Raw genomic sequence first — 12,456 nt, 5'->3', positions numbered from 1 at the left:
TTATTTAGGTATAAATACTGGTCAGAGAGCCCGTCCTAAGTTCAAGTCGTTGGTAAATGAGTATGTTGCTAAGCGAGGAGAGGCTGTATTAGCAAAGAAAGATTAATTTAACCCCATAGCATTCTTGTAGCCCAAAAGGGACTTGCTTTCAGGCCAAATGTGGAAATTTACATAGGCTGTTACTCACATGGGAACTGTAATGTTCTCTGGCCAATAGGGTAGCTCTTTGTAATGTTCTATGAAGCAATCATAGTCCCATAGCTCCCTTTTGGGCTGGCTGGGGTGACAATGTGCAACAGTACAACACAAAACTTGAGCATGTACATAAAAAAAAATCCTGAAATGGTATAAAATCTTTCCTGAAGGTAATGACATCAAAAATACAAAATTTGATGGAAAACTGCCAGAATTATACAGGAGCAAAATTTATGCATTGGCAATTTTGTCCATTTTGAGTCCTATTTTAAGACAATTCCACTGCTCAATTCAACCAAATTCTTAGCTATTTCATGAATCTTTCCACTAGTTAAGACTCACCAATGTTGAAAATTTAAAGCTGACCAGGTAAGGCATTCTCAAGTTATAAATAAAAACCTTGGAGATAAAAAAAAAAAAATCCAATAACCACTTCAAGGTGCTTACAATGTAAGATACAGAAGAAAAGCTGCATATACTGGAAAAATTTAGACAGTTGTGTATACAGAAAAGAGTAGGATGATCAGAATAAATAAAAGGAATGGTGAGCCTGAATGGACAGAGTATGGATAAAGGCACAGTAATTTACAGTAAAACTTCAATTTAATGGGTTTCAGATTTAACATGAAATCTGTTGTCCAGACAAAAGTAAAAGAAAATTATGAAGTCTGTTGCTCCTGGACTGTCCATTATTGTAATTATCTGCTGGTAATGTGATTACTTTTTGGACTTGCCAAATTTTGTTATTTACAGAACTGTCCATTACTGTCTGGAGCCAATGGAGAAAGTCTATTGCTTACAGAACTGTCTTGGGTTTAGTGCTTAGTTTTGATTATAATAATAATACAGAACTGTTTGGGTATTGTTGTTTACCAGAGAGGCTAGTAGGCAGCGACTCATTTTGTTATTGCCTGCACATATTCATAACTAGTCCTCATTTGTTCTCCAATTTTCCCTGGATTTACAGTTTCTACTTTATTACCATATAAAGTAAATTTCCATTACCAGTACAGTAGGGCCCCACTTATATGGCGGGTTAGGCTCCAGGCTGTCGCCGGAAGGCAGAACGCCATTTTTTCCATTTATAAATGCATAAAAATGCCAGACAACAAGTTTACACTAAATTATATTAAGTTAGTAATAGAACTAGGCATTAAAAACACACAAAGTAAAATACAATCACAGTAAATTCATTACTTATCTTAAAGTATTTGTAATCTTAATGTAGGGAGAGTGGTGAGTAGTACTTATTTGTAGGAAGTCAAGTGCAGGTAGCCCAGGTGTAGGTAGCCCTGGCTCCCCGTCTCATACTTAATATACGATATTTAAAACATCCCAGAGAGGTAAAGTACACATACAGTACACTCATTATTTACCTTAAAATATGTGTAGTCTTAATATAGGAAGAGAGGTGAGTAGTATTTATTTGTAGGAAGTCGGTGTAGGTAGCCGGTAGGTGTAGCCTGCCTGGGCTACACCTACTGGCTACCTACACTGTGGCCCAGAGCCATATTATTAACATCGACATTCCTTGTTCACTGAATTTAATCATTTCTAACAACTACCTTTAGATGCCATCATAAACGAAGGTAGAAGTAATGAATAATTCATGCCGAAAATTGTAAACAAAAACGGAGTGAGGGAGTGGCTGGGCCAAATGCAGATTCATAAACGTTTTCTCTGATGGCTGAGCAGAGAAAATGTAATGTTGTCCCTCCACCCGGCTACCACACAACTCTACAATATTATTATCAGAGCACACATAAAATATGCAATAAATGCCAGACAACAAGTTTACAATAACTTATATTAAGTTAGCAATAGAAATAGGCATTAAAAACACAATAAAAGGTAAGATACACACAGAGTACACTTATTACTTACCTTAAAATATTAATATTAATGTGTGAGAGGTGAGTGGCAGGGTGTTTATTGAATAAAATCAGAATGGCACACCATCATCCTCTAACTTGGCACTTAAAGCAAGAGGTTTACAACTTCTCTTTTTATCACAGCTAACCTTAGATGCCATCATCAATGACAGCCAACTAGTTAACAAAAGAGTAAACGAGAGAGAGAACGAGATACAGAGTTGAGACAATGTAAGAACACAAACTGAACAGGTAGTGGGCGATCACTTGGTCAGGCAAAATAAATGCGTATTAATATGTGTCTACTTTTAGTTCATTCACGTACATTTGTAAGAGTTTGTGAAAAATTTACCTCAATATTTTTTTATTATAATAATAATTACCTCACAATACAAATACTCTTACATTGTGTACAAGTTGTACAAGTTAGTTCAGAATAAACAAACAGCAACACACCATTTTTAGAGTGAATGAAGATATTATTATTATTATTATTATTATTATTATTATTATTATTAATAATAATAATATTATTATTATTAATAAAAAGCACTAAACCCACAAGGGTCGTGAATTGCTATATAGAGAGTAAAGGCATACGAAAAGAATATTTTTCTACAGTTATCCCCCAGTTTGACTAGAGAAAACGTAATTCTTCCGACACTACCTACACAATTGCTAAGTAAGTAAGTAAGTAAATTTATTCAGGTATACACAAATACAGTTACATAGAATTATCATACATAGCAGCATATGTGTAGAGAACCTAGGATAACCCAAAAAAGTCAGACAGAGTGACTTATTTCCATTGGGGTCCTTTTACTTTATTATTATAATATAAAGGTTATAATATTTTCTTATTATTCTACAATGAAGATAACATCTTATTATCATACTAAAAAGACTATCTACTACACGAGGGTCATTAAGACTATCTACAATACGAGGGTCATTACTAGGAATAAGGTAAAATTTACACGTATTTTAGCTAAAAAATAGAAAATCATTCCCTCCCTTTCTGTAGCTTCATTCATCAGACACTTTTTGGCAGTCTTCTTGAACTGGTTCATGCTATGACTGGCTTTGACATGTGCGGGCAGTCTGTTCCATTCCTTTATTGCTGTACAATAAAAGGTGTTTGATGCCTGACCACTGACTGTGGGTACTACAAAGTTGTGCTCTCTCCCCCTAGTACTATGATTGCTTTGGTTCCCAACCTTGACAAAACTGACAGCAAGATATTCTGGACACTGTTCGTGAGCAATTTTATAAACATGATTTAGCTTCAGTTGTTTTACTCTGTCTTCAACATTCAGCATATCCAACTGCTGTAATTCATCCTGGCCTACATGTTCTCTTGGTCCCAGCCCCAGGATGAGTCTTACGATTTTGTTCTGGGTGATTTGCAGTCTATCTTTCAGTTTTTTTGTCAAGGCAGAGTACCATGAAGAGCAAACGTAATCCATATGGCATTGTATAAGGGCTAGACATAGGGTCCTGCGAGCCTCAGTAGGTAGACACTGTGCTTGTCTATACAGGAACTTCAGTCTGGCATTCGCTTTCTTTACTACACTGTTCCCTATCAATTCTCCTGACATGCATGGGTCAAAGGGGATTCCCAGATATTTTACTGATGAAACCAAAGTGATGGACTCCCCATTACACTGAACGTTAAAATTATTTACCCTTCTCAGTTTATGTTTCGTTCCAAAGAGAATGGCTTCAGTTTTCCCTAGGTGTAATGATAGTTTGTTGTCTACTAACCATTTGCTGCAGGACTCCAGTTCCAGTGTTAAAACATTAGCAATATCTTGTGGGTCTCTTCCTGACACTAACAGAGCACTGTCATCTGCATACAGTAGGAGTTTGCACTTGACACTGATAGGCATATCATTGACATAACATAAGAATAATAAGGGACCCAGAATACTACCTTGGGGAACTCCACATGTTATCGGCAGGGGTTCTGATTCCGTTTTGTTGATTTTGACTATTTGTCTCCTGTTGCTAAGGTAGGACTTAAACCAGTCTACAGAACCTATACCGATAACTTGAAGTTTCTTACATAATATATTGTGGTTGACAGTATCGAAGGCCTTTTGCAGGTCTAAGGTTACCATACCTATGAGGTTCCCTTTTGACATTTCAGTTTTCAGGTAATCCATCAGATTAATAAGGGAGGTATCGGTTGAGTAGGATCTTCTAAAGCCCGATTGATAGCTATGGAGAATGCTGTTGTCATTAAGGTACTTAACTACTTGAGAATACACCGCCCTCTCCAGAATTTTAGATATTATACTGAGTATACTAACAGGTCTATAGTTGCTTACATCAGACCTATTATTTTTCTTGAAGATAGGAGTAACTCTGGCCTCCTTGAACCCCTCCGGTATGGTATTAGTGGTGATTGATAGATTTATTATGTGAACAATAGGGATTGACAGTTCAGAAGCACCATCTTTTAGGAACTTAGACGGGATGTTATCAGGGCCTGTGCTCTTAGTTGGGTTTAACCTGCTTAGTTCTTTTTGAATGAAGTCATGAGATACACTTACTAGTTGACAACTGTTTGGGGTTACCCCTTTATTGGTATAGTATGTTTGAAACTTATCAGAGTCTGTGTTAAAGGTATTTGATGCAGCTGGTAGTTTACTTACTAGTGTTGATGCAACAGATGTGTAGTAGGAATTAAAGCAATTTGCCACCTTAGATGTTTCGTGGCATACCTCATTATCGATAGTGAGTACTATGTTAGACCTATCTACTGGCTTATGGCTATACCCCAACTGTTTTAGTTGTTGCCAGAGCTTTCTGCGGTTATGCTTATACTCTTCAATTTTTGAGCAGTAGTGCTTTGCCTTTGCTCCTTTTATAAGCCTCTGTACTCTGTTCCTCACCCTTTGGAATTCATTTAGTGCTGCAATATCCTGTCTGTTTGCTTTAAATCTTTTTAGCAGCTGGTCTCTGAATTTCATATCTAATATCTTAGTATTCATCCAGGGTTCAGTTCTTCGTTTAATCCTAACCTCTTTAACTGGTGCAATATTATTAAGAATGGTAGTGAACATTGTTTTGAATTTTTCCCAGGCATCGTTTACGTCCGTGCAACTTGTTATCTCTGTCCAGTCACAATTGTGTAGCCTATTTACCAGTGTTTCTTTACTGTAGTTTCTAGCTGACCTCATTTTTATTGTCCTGTGTAGGCCTATCCTATCCCTAGTGATTTTCCTGGTGCAGTAAATGATGAAATGATCACTAAGACCTGTGGTAATGACGCCTGACTGACTAATGTTCTCAGCGCGGTTACAAAGTACAGTGGACCCCCGCTTAACGATCACCCCCAAATGCGACCAATTATGTAAGTGTATTTATGTAAGTGCGTTTGTACGTGTATGTTTGGGGGTCTGAAATGGACTAATCTACTTCACAATATTCCTTATGGGAAAAAATTCGGTCAGTACTGGCACCTGAACATACTACTGGAATGAAAAAAGTTCGTTAACCGGGGGTCCACTGTATGTGGTCAATTAGGGTGGCTGAGAACTGTGTGATCCGGGTTGGTGTATTAATTAGTTGGGTGTAGCTATTTAATCCTAGAATTTGCTTATACCTTTTGCATAGCCCGTTATTTTGCTGCTGAAAACAGATATTGAAGTCGCCCAGTATTATTGTCTCGCAATTGTTTTCAACTCCGGACAAGACTCTGGAAAAGTCTTCTAAGAACTGGTCCTGGGTAGGAGGGCGGTAACTAGTTCCTACTAAGATGGGTTTGGTCTTGGGAAGCAGCACTTCAAACCATAGAATCTCCAGTTTATTGTTATTTAAATCAGGTCTTGGGTTGTAAGCTAAGTCATTTCTAATGTAGGCACATACTCCACCACCCTTTCTGTTCCTATCTAAGCGTTTTATATTGTAACCTTCTATTTTGACCTCGTCGTCAGTCACCGTATCATCCAACCAAGATTCAGAGATGGTTATAACTGCCGTCCTAATTTTGTTAGCTAGAATCCTAATCTCTGCCAATTTAGGAAGAAGTGATCTTGCATTGACATGAATAAAGTGAAGGCCTGTTTTCATAAAACAATCATAATCATCAATATATGGCAATGGGTCATTTGTATTAAAATTAGGTAAATCAATGTCATCACTGCTAAAGGGTAACTGTGCCGAAGTGCATTTGTTACACACAAAATGAATTCTGGCACCGTTGCTATAATTGTACATACATCCATCATGCACCCACCCCTTACACATTTTATATAAGGTGCCTTTTCTGTTTTTCATGCGTACTTTAGTACAGTGTATGCACCTGTTTGGTAGTGTTTGAGATAATAATGGCTGTATTGTCTCACATTGACCTATGTATGCATTACATATGGAGTTAAGGTTATCATCCCTAGCTACTAGACCGTCATTATCGCCATCATTTATCTGTCTGTTTTGCCTCTGCACAATAGTTTGAGGTCCTGGATTAATTTGGATATCACCACTTAAGAGCGCTACAATAAGAGCTGTGTGCCACTGTTTTTGTTTGGGTATGCGGTGTTGCCATACCTTGCGGCGATAGTGAGGTTTACTTTTCTGGTAGGATGGCAACTGTTGGGCTTTTACTGTCCAGGGCGCTGTTACTCCATTCACCTTTTCCAGCCCCCATGACTGATTTCTTTCTTCATGGAATTGAAGAAGAAATATAAATATAATTATGGCAGCCTGTACCCCTCTAATGCCTGCCATTTTCACTCTTCGCTCTTTTACTCATATACAATAATATTTATTTCTCTTTTCCAGTCCCTAGTACACTTAGTATCTGCTTTAGCAATCACACTGAATTACTAGTAAAATTTCCTCTTCAAAACCCTCTTCACTGCTCACTTTTCCCTTAACTTCACAAAACCCTTACAGTTAACCTCTTCAAAACCCTCTTCACTGCTCACTTTTCCCTTAACTTCACAAAACCCTTACAGTTAACCCCTTTTTACACACTCCCCTACCCACCTCACTTCACAGTCTGGCTTCACCAATTAACTTCTAACTCCTTTCCATTCTGGTAGACCAGAAAGGTTTAATCAATGGTTTTATCCTTCCAAATCCCCCTCAATTCCATTTATCGGGGGTTGTGTCGTGTTGTTGTCTCCTGACCTGTTCTGCTGACTCAGCCATTTTTAAAACGCTGAGGGGAGTAACGCCACCTACAACCTGACTTTCGTTGAGTTTATAGATATATTTGGCTTTTTCTGCTATGATTCTCTCACTGTACACTGGTCAGCTGAATATAGGTCAGCTACTAAAACATTAACCTTGACTATTTAACTATTCACTTCTTTCCCACGACTGGCACTGAGGGATAACCGTCCTATACCTTGGAGTTTTGTACTGTTGATTTGACGATGTCTCCTGTGTTTCCCTCTCGTTAGCACTGGTACAGGTGATATGATGGTGGTACAGATATGATACTAACGTCAGCAAAGATGAGAATTTCACTTCGCTAGTTGTACGTCTGGCAGTAGCTGCTGTTTGGATGCCGGTCAGCCATGTTTAAAGGCTCAATTCTTTCCCTCGTTTGGCACTGAAGAAAAAAATCCTACAGAACTGTCATTTCCTTGGAGATTTAGTTGATCAGGTTTTCTGCCATGTTGTCTTCCCGTTAAACACTGGTGCAGTTGATATGGAGGTCAGTTATTTCATTGTAGTGGAAAACGTCTCGTGTCTGGTTCACGTCTGGCAGCAGGTCTGGTACTTGAATGCCGGTCCCTCTTCTGTCATATTTAGTCCATTTCGTTGTCGTCACCGTCAGTTTTTATGTCACTATAGTTTACTTGCATGTTGTTGCAGCAGTACTTGCAAATTTGGCCATCACTGGAGTTCGGATAGGCCCAGGGGACGGCAAGATATAGGAGCAGCCTTGTTGCTGCTTGCTGCGGCTGCAGCTGCAGCTGTGTGTAAAGAAATCTCATATTTACATAAATTTTTATTCTGTGAGTGTATGTATCATGTTTGTATGCTATGTAACAGGTTTCATATATAATTTTGAGGAAAATATCATAGATGGATTAATGAAAATGCCTATATTGATGTAAAATAAGACATTTAGTGTGCCCAAAAGTGATTATTATTACGTAGTATTGGCGTCATGAGTAGAGACTTAGCGATTTTAATGTGTACCTGCACACCAGCAGAGTGTGTAAGTATATTTAGGTACAGGTACACATAAGTATAATTATCAGAGTACATATAAAATATGCAGTAACTTTAAAACACTTGAAATTTTGGAAAGTTTCCTGACATAATAAATGTGGTCACGGAAAATGTAAACAAACCGAGTGGGGGGTGTCGTATTTGAAAGATCGCTTGCCGTATAGCAAATTTTGGTCATAATTTGACATAGCCGTATTAGCGGAACGCCGTAAAGCGGGGCCTTACTGTACCTCAAAAGAAAGTGGTGGTCATAAGAGGAAGTGTTCGAGTCTAAGTGCTACTCAGAAGGCTGGTATCAGTGAAATACATTTGAGTATGGTGTAGCAAAACAGTGTCTGATAGCCACAGAACCAATGATAAACTTACAGCATTTGCTCAAAAAAATAGTGTAGATACTAGCTGGTTACAGAAGTGTCCATTATTGTTACAGTGTCTGGTACCATCCAGAAACTACAGCCAAAGTCCACTGTTTACAGAATTGTCTGCTATTGTTGCAATCATTGCAAATCAATCTCATTATTCAGATTTAATAAATCAAGGTTTCATGATTTAGATACCTGGATGTGGATGTGTCAGTTGATGGGTCTATGAAGAACAAGTGTGGAAAGTCTTCAATCACAGGGTGTGAGCTGTATTAGCAATATAGTAATGGATAGAAGGGATGAATACTAGGTTGATAGTATTACACACCTGAGGTGCTGTGATATGTATGACATGTAACCCACTATATAGATGTGCATGGTCATCATAGACCCTTACAAATAGATACTGGCAGGCATACACATGTAAAGAAAGGTTACTGTAATAAACAAGAGGAATAATACATTACTGTTCATCTGATAAGAGGTATTGGGATTTGAACCTGGGATATGGTATTACCACCATGTCACCTTAATCCACTGCTCCTCAGAGGGTCATTAGGATTCTCCCACCAGAATCATGGGAAGGTTCAACACAATGTACACAAGTTTCTTATGATATTAAATGTGTTTCAGTCATAGTACTGTAGAATGCTTCAAACATGGGAAAATGCATAGCTCGACATTGTTCTACTTGGAATATACTGAATAAAATGGTGCATTTAAATAACTGTTTATTCTATTTTATACTGCTTAGGTTTTTTAATACTATATACAAGGAATATTTATGATATAGCAATTGTTTCAAGGTGTAATACTCCTTACAACATTAAAATAAGTCACAATGTTTGACTATACAGAGTTATCCTGGGTTAATTACTAGGGTACTGCATAAATTTAGGTTCAAGGAATATCCTAGGTTATATACACATAATGTAATTTGTGTCCATAACACCTGAGTGATTTCAAGACCACTATAAAACATATTTACAAGGAAATCTTATGATATTACAACTGTTTCAAGGTGTACCAGTCACTAAAAAACACCCTATCTCCTAAACCTATCCCAGCCCATCACAAATACATATGTAAAAACTATACATGCATTTGCTCAATATCATGAACATAGGTAAAACATTATAATCAATATATACTTACTATCAATATCTGTAATCCTCTCAAATGTTAGTCATTCCACTGTCTCTGCCTTAGGTTAATAATCAAAACTTCAATTCCTCTCTACCAAACTTATTAAAGCCATATAGCATGAACTAATAGAATATCCGATCCTTTTGTACAGTAGGGCCCCACTTATACAGCAGGTTAGGTTCCAGGCTACTGCCGGAAAGCAGACATCACTGGAAAGCAGAACGCCATTTTCTCCACTTATAAATGCCAGATAACAAGTTTACACTAACATATATTAAGTTAGCAATAGAACTAGGCATTAAAAACAATAAAAAGTAAAATACACACACAGGACACCCATTACTTTCCTTAAAATATTTGTAGTCCTAATGTAGGGTGAGAGGTGAGTTTTATTTGTAGAAGTTTGGGAGGCATGATAGCTAGCCAGGTCAGCCCACACCACCCACATGTAATATACTACGACATTTAATTAAAGTGCCCCAGAGCAATAAAATACATATACAGTACATTCATTAATTCTTAATGTAGGGTGAGAGGTGAGTTTTATTTGTAGGAAGTCAGGTTTGGAAAGTTTGGTGAGTTTTATTTGTAGGAAGTCAGGTTTGGGAAGTTTGATAGCCAGCCAGGGCAGCCCTCCCCACCCTACCCCACCCACACGTAATGTAAACAAACCAGGCGAACACGTCTGATTTTCGTCATTTTACATTGTGTACAAGTTGTCTCCACGTTGATACAGTAGAGTAAATAAAAAGAAACACTCCCATTCTCCTGTAACACCATTTTTAGAAGAAATAACGCTCTGAGTGAAGACATTAAACGAATAATTTTCTAATTACCCCCAGTAATATTATAATGACACAGTTTCTCTGATGTTGGACTACAAGTCGCCTGGCTACCATATTTTATATTTATGTTAATTTATTCTACTGTGGGGTGTATTTATCATGTTTATATGTTACATAGCGTGTTTATTATATAATTTTGAAAAAAAATATCATAGATGGATTAATGGAAATGCTTATATTAACGTAATATACAACATTTAATGAGCCCAAGAGATTATGTATTACATGAAGCGTAGAGAGACTCTTAGTGATTTTAATGTGTACCTGCATGCCAGTACAGTGTGTAAGTACATATATTTAGGGACAAGTACACATAAGTATAATTATCAGAGTACATATAAAATATGCAATAACTTTAACACTTGAAATTTTGGAAAGTTTCCAGACATAAAAGAGATGTGCTCACGGAGAATGTAAACAAACCGGGTGGGGCATGCTGTATTTGAAAGACCGCTTGCCGTATAGCAAGTTTTGGTCATAATTTTAAATAGCCGTATTAGCGGAACACTGTGAGGCGAAACGCCATAATGCGGGGCCCTACTGTATTCATTATAAACTTATGTAATGATCATATGTACAAAATTACTGCACTCTTATTGCCTTATTAATCTTAAGTTAGTCTTTAAGTTTGCCTAAAATGCTCTGTATGAAAAGGGGCTTTTGGCATGTAAACTCAATTATTATACTCCTTTGTACAAACATGTATCATGCTGAAATAAATTTCTTAATCTTATTCCTATTGAAGCATGGAAATAGGTCACACTGACTTTATTAGGTTATCCTAGGTTAAATCTACATAGTGCTTTTTGGATGAATTCTGCTGTTAGTATCATGAAACAGTAAATCTGTAATAAATTAGGCATCTTCCAGGCAGCTTCACACCCTGATTGCAGGCAGGGAAGCTGGTGGTAGAACAGGTCCTGGTTTTATGGTTTACCTATGTTAGGCAGTGTTAACCAAGATGCAGTGTATGGACCCCTCTGGCCTTAAATTTTTTTTCAAAAGCATGAAGAGACTGTAGACCCAAATAGTTGTGCTGATGCCAAAAATATAGACAGGTGGCATTTTTGAAGCCACAAAAAATTGTGTGTACAGTGGAACCCCCAGTTTCGTGATTAATCCGTTCCAGAGAGTCTGCCGAATGTCGAAATTGCCGAATGGGGAAACCATTTTTCCCATAAGAAATAATGGAAATAAAATTAATCCGTTCCAGACACCCAAAAATATTAAAATATTTTTTCAAATTAAATAAAAATTTACATACTGAAAACAATGAGAAATTAAGTACAGTGGACCCCCGGTTAACGAACTTTTTTCATTCCAGTAGTATGTTCAGGTGCCAGTACTGACCGAATTTTTTCCCATAAGGAATATTGTGAAGTAGATTAGTCCATTTCAGACCCCCAAACATACACGTACAAACGCACTTACATAAATACACTTACATAATTGGTCGCATTGGGAGGTGATTGTTAAGCGGGGGTCCACTGTACATACATTTAAAAAAATAATAACAACATTACACTTACCTTTACTGAAGACTTCTGCGTGGATGGAAGATGGGAGGAGGGGATAGGAGGAAGGTGTACACTATTGTTTGGAAGGAGAATCTCCTTCCATTAGGACTTCAGGCACCAAGTCCTTATCTGGCGTTACTTCCCTTCTTTGTTTTTTAAAGACACTGGGAACAACATGAGTCACACAAAATATCTGTCCAGAGAGCTTTGTTTCTTGCATTTCTTTAAGTTTTCTCTGAAGTGGGAGACAACACTGTCATTGTACATGTTGCCAATATGGCCTGCAACAGCTTTGTTAGGGTGAAGTTCATCCATAAATGTTTGC

General features: G+C 37.5%; 1 protein-coding gene across 16 annotated transcripts in view; it reads right to left on the bottom strand.

The window, feature by feature from the left end:
• The window catches only part of LOC128698225 (peptidyl-prolyl cis-trans isomerase 1), a 62,314-nt gene that overhangs the window by 32,975 nt on the left and 16,883 nt on the right, over positions 1–12,456 (bottom strand). The gene's annotated exons all lie outside the window — the stretch shown is intronic.

This window comes from Cherax quadricarinatus, chromosome 31, assembly GCF_038502225.1.
Source record: "Cherax quadricarinatus isolate ZL_2023a chromosome 31, ASM3850222v1, whole genome shotgun sequence".
Classification (NCBI taxonomy): Eukaryota; Metazoa; Arthropoda; class Malacostraca; order Decapoda; family Parastacidae; genus Cherax; species Cherax quadricarinatus.
Note: the sequence above shows the minus strand (reverse complement) of the source record. Positions and strands in the feature narration are given on the sequence as shown.